The sequence below is a fragment of the Hakea prostrata genome, chromosome 6 (assembly GCF_041222555.1).
Source record: "Hakea prostrata isolate BN-2017 chromosome 6, UWA_Hpros_2, whole genome shotgun sequence".
Lineage (NCBI taxonomy): Eukaryota > Viridiplantae > Streptophyta > Magnoliopsida > Proteales > Proteaceae > Hakea > Hakea prostrata.
The window spans coordinates 5,145,008-5,150,909 of NC_142605.1; positions in this window are offsets into that span (position 1 = coordinate 5,145,008).

A 5,902-nucleotide genomic window follows, 5' to 3' on the forward strand; every position below is an offset into this window, starting at 1 on the left:
TGTTACTAAAATGTAAATCTAGACAACAAAAGCAAACATTAGGAATACACGTTGACTGTACATTCCAATACAAAATTTGTGACTTCGAAAGTACTTGCTGCGAAAAAGAGATGAGATATAATTTCATTGACCTTGAAAATATGAAAAACAACAGAAGGAAGAATTCAAAGTTTTGGATAAGTCGTTTAAACATCAGTTTTAACATGTAGAAAAATTAGAACATTCATCAGATTAAAGGAAAACAAAACTTTAATATATAGGTGGAAAACAAACAAGTTGATGCTTTGTGGTTAGAAAAATTATAACTGAAATTCCTTTAGTATACTTTTTATTTTAATTTCCTTTTGGATAAACAAGGACTTATTTAATTTAGAAGCACATGAATTACACAGTTTATCAAGATGAAGCAACTTGACTAACCTAGGAGAAGAGTTCGGCTGTGCTATCATGCACAGTGCAGACAACGCCTTTTGAGTGCTAGAATTGTCACATCCCCCCAGCTGGTACCCTAATCGCATACCCGGGAGTGTGATCCGCAGCCCCGAAGATCAAGTATCGAGGAAATCATCCTCCCACATATACAATAACATAATCATAAACAGGAAATAATCAAGGTTTATATTATAAACAAAAGATCCAAATTAGGAAATGAATAATCAATATAATCAGAGTGCAGAAATGATACCAGATGTAATCACATCAAAAGAAGTAGAGTGAGGCGGAAACTCACTCCACAGATACAACGGAAATGTAGTACGTAAGTCTAAAAAGAATTACAATGATTCTAAAGAAAAGTAAGGAAAGAAAATCAAACAAAACTATGACTTTTCTATCCTATAGATGACATCTTCGAAGTAGTGGACTTCATCAATCCAACAGAGATGTTCCATCTCTATATTACGTCTAATCATAGTATGCAATGTGATCGCTCGAGGGATCATCAGTGTAATCTTCATTGTTGCCAATAGCTTGCGTGTAGTACGCTTCATCGGTTTGCGCTTCATCGTACTGTCATTCATAGTAGTCAGTACATGTAGAATAATCTAACAAAAAGATTGTACAAAAATGAGTGAGTTCGATTGAACTCAGTAAGACAAGTTAACTCATAACAACATAAATAACATGCGGCAAATCATAACAAGATGCAATGCAGTATGAAACAGATAATGTATGTATGCATCTAAACTTTATGTATGCTGGTCTCTATTGGCAGACATGCTTTAAGTCATAACACCGTACTTCTTTGGGTAGGTCCCATCTCACAACGCCGGTTGGTAATGGGTCCGACAACCCTCGGGACATTCCATGGCTGGGGGTTAAGTCACCGCTCTCTCACATCACCATTGGTTTAAGTACTGGCACATGTTAGGGTTAAGCCTAGCCCAATGCAAGTCATCTACTCAGTCACATCAACTCAGTTCCAGATACGTCCATTCCTCGTCCTTGACGATCCTTTCCGGTATCCTTCGCACTAGAGTCCTAATAGTCCCTGACTACGGACTCATCAACCTTATTGGTTATCCACATATGGTAAAGGGGAAGCTCTCATGTCCTCTCACGGGTTGGTTACTGGTCTTGAGCGCCCATGAGCCCAATTCTATCCATATGCAACCCTCCAATAAATGGCCCCCACAATGTAATTCCCGTCCTCTCACGGGTTGGTTACCGGTCTTGAGTGTAAAACCCAGCCCTAACCTTGACCCGGAAACCTTGTTATTTGTAGGTCCGATGACCCGAAGTAAAGTAAGAAGTCAGCTTTGGGCCATCCCAGTAGAGGACTTGGTGTCTGGCTTTGAATCCATGAAAGTTGATGATGAGGTTCTATTTATGGAAACTGAATCCTGATGAAGATCTAATTAGTTGATGGACTTGGAGTGCTCTCTATCTTGGTTTGAAGGCATTTCTACCTATTAGGTAAGTCACTTGACTTGTGTGCAAAACCCCTTTAGGATTGGATTTGATCTGGACCTTCAATTCCCTGTTTTGGTCTTGCTGTCAGCATTGGTCGACCGATTGGTCGATCGGGCCCAGTCGACCAATCCACTCGACCAATGAGTCTTGTCTTTGGCAATTAGGTTGTTCTTGCTCTATTTAAGTCCAATCTCGAGTCCACTTCGTATTTGCTGCCTCCAAACCCTCTGGAACGAACCAAAGACCTCTGCAAGTCATCTCTCTTGCATCCTTGGTGTTTTCTTGACGGATCTTCGTCGAAACTCTTCTTTTGCATCAAAAGGTATGTCTACTCTCTCTTCTTCTCCTCCATCTTTGTTTTTCTTTCCTTGTTGGGTTGAGACAGTAGAAGAGATGCTGCATTCTCTGTTGCAAACATCTCTGAACATGTTCTCATGATCATCCTAAGGATTTGAGGCTAGAACAATGATCTTAACCATGATCATTGCAAGCTTTTGAAGGAATCATGATCAAACCATGATTTAATCTCTGTTAAACTTCTAATCTGAATTCTGATCTCTTTGGATCTTCTATGTTGATCATGTTAGTAGTTAATTACTGTGTTTCTTTCCATGATCCATAATCTATAGATTTCTAGTTGTTCTCTTCTACCATACTATGTGTTCTTCATGATGCATGGTAGTTACATATATGGTAGGTTTTATTTCCTTATTTAGATTTATGCTTCTAAGCCTTATTCCATGAAGATCTATCTATGTTTTCATGTTTTCATTACCGAAAGCAATGATCCATCCTCCTATTGTTCTTGTCTTTGTTTTCTATTTCAAATTCATCAAGATCCATGGTTGATTTAATTATGGTAACTTTTTGTTTCCTAATTTGGATCTTGATACCTTGATTTGATTAGTGTTTTGAGGTCCCCTATTTGTTAGAATACTACTGATGTAGTCTACCCCTTGATTAGTACCCTTTTGAACCACCAAATTCGGATTTCATATCTTAAAACTCTGTTTTTTTAGGCTACTGTCTGCATTGGTCGACTGATTGGTCGACTGGACCACTCGACCAATCCACTCGACCAATGAGTACAGCAACTCCAGATTTGGTCCATGTTTCGGATGTTTTGATATCTTTTCTGTTAGGGATCTTTCCTAATATGTTGTATATACTTGTTTAGGACTTTCTTCTCAAGTTTGCCAAGATCTTACTTGACTTCTTAGGATTCCTTTGCGAGTTATAAAAGGTAAGGATGGTTATTTCCTTAATTACATAGATAGCATGAATCTAGTTTCTATGTTTGAATATCATAGATATGATTCCTAAATTAGATTCTTACAATGATATACTACTGTTGCATAACTTTGATTACAGTAGCATTATTTATTCATGATGAATTGATTCATGTATGATTTACTTACCAATGTTATACAAATGATTGTAATTATTGATTTCTTTCCATATATGAAGTTACCATATATGTGATGATATGAATTGATGCATGTGTATGCTTAAGTATGGTTTGGAAAGGAGAGGTGTCCTTTCGACACTTCTGTCCTTGGACTACTACGGGAATATTATGGGATGTTTCCGGAGATGCCCTCTGGACACCTTCCTAAACTGTTGGATGACATATCTAGGATTGTCTAGTTGTGTTTGGCTAGGATGTCCTGTTATGTCAGACCCTAATCGGAGGGGTATTGAGACCGAACGACCCGTGGTAGCAATGGGGATTCATGGGCGCTCAAGACCGGTAACCAACCCGTGAGAGGACAGGAATCACATTGTGGGGGCCATTTATTGGTAGGGTTGCATATGATTAGACTTGGGCTCACGGGCGCTTAAGACCGGTAACCAACCCGTGAGAGGACGTGAGAGCTTCCCGTTTACCATATGTGGATGATCAATAGGGTTGATGAGTCCGTAGTACGAGTTGGTCGGTGCCATAGGATACGCTGACTCTAGTGTGAAGGATACCGGAAAGGATCGTCAGGGACGAGGAATGGAAGTATCTGGATCTGACTTGATGTAACTAAGTAGAAGACTTGCATTTGGCTAGGTTTTACCCGACATGCGCCAGTGCTTATACCAAATGGTTGTGAGAGAGTGTGTTGACTTAACCCCCTGCCAAGGTTTGTCCTGAGGGATGAAGGACCCATTACCAATCGGCTGCTCGAGACCGGTGAAATGATCCGTGAGAGAATCCAAGATATCTTAAATGGTTGAGGATGTGAGTGGACTTTCCTAAAGAAGTACGGTGCTATGACTTAAAGCATGTCTGCCAATAGAGACCAGCATACATAGAGTTAGATTCATTCATTCATTGTTTGTCTCATATCATATTGCATTCATGATTGTTCCGGAATCCTCGCCATTTATGTTATTATGGATTTTTAATCGCCTTCTTGAGTTTCTTTGAAACTCATTCCTTTATTGTACAATGTTGTTAGACTATCCTGCAGTCTTGAGTGCTATGACGGTCCCTATGAAGAAGCGCAAGGCGAAGAGGCATATCTCCAGGAAGGTGATTGCGGTTACCACAATTACTCTGAAGATCCCGCGGGTGGTTATGCTTCGTACGATGCTTAGTCCGACCATTGAGTGGAAGCGTCCTTGTGCTATTTATGAGATTTACACTTACAAGGATGTTGTCTATAAAGTGGAGAACAATTTAGTTACCCAATGTACTTGTTACTTTGGGATTAGGTTTTGTCTAGTTTATTCTTTTAGAGCTACTTTTCCGCTGGTTGTAAAGTGGGATTTTTGCCTCGCTTTACTTATCTGTTTGATACTCTGATTATATTTAGTATTCTGATTCATTTATGATTCATTCTTTCTTTATTGGATCTATGATTTATCTTCCGCACTCATGTTATGATTGTTCATGATTATGTTATTGTTTATGTGGGAGGTTGATCACTCGATACCTGATCTTCGGGCTGTGGATCACACTCTTGTGGCGGGGGGGGGGGGTGGGGGCGGGGGGGGGGGGGGCCTTGGGGCCCCGTGAATCCCCATTGCTGCGATGGGTCGTTCGGTCTCAATTCTCTTCCGAATCGGGTCTAATATGTTGGGGACATTCTAGCCAAACACTGCTAGACAGTCCTAGGTATGACACCAAATGATTCGGGAAAGCGTCAATGGGCAACCCCAGAAACATCCCATACTATTTCCGGTAATGTCCAAGGACAGAAGTGTCAAAAGGACACCCCTCAATCCCAAACCATACCTAATCAAACACATTCTCAGATCAGTCATGTCATACAAAATCAACAATTCATCATATAAAAGAGAATATAAAGTCATGATCTAATCATTAAACAATATAGTAATAAGCAATTCATATAAGCTTGAATAATGAAAAAGAAAACTTAAGTGAAGTGCTACTGTACTTACAATAGTACATCAAAAGTATAAAATACAAGAATAGTAAATAAACTCAAAGTTTCTTAAAGAGTATACGATCTATGTTATTATGAAATAACTGTCCTTACCTTGATTATCGCCGAAGATAATCCAAAGATCAAAGAGAGCAACTCCAAACTTAGCAAATAAACCCTTAACAATCATAAATACAACATTAGGAAAGATACCTAAAGGATCAGAGAGCAAATGAATCAAACTGAGTGGAAAATACTACTGCTTTCATTGGTCTAGTGCTTGGTTTCTGACCCAGTCGACCAAGCAGTCGACCAACCGAGTCAAGCGGAATTGCGAAAAACTAGATTGGTCATAACTTCTTCGTTTGAGTCGATTGATCCAAAATTTGAAGGGGAACTTCCTAGAATGTATTAGAACTATATGGGAAGGTAAAATCATCAAGTCAAGGTCAAGAGATGGGTTCTTGATTTGAACCAAGAAACTAGGGTTTCAATCTTATGGCTCTCATGAAAAGGCTAGGGTTACAGGATGAAAGGGAATGATTGTTAACAAGAAAATAACAAGAAAATCAACGGAAAAGTTTAGATTAACATAAATATAACTCATGTGGTTA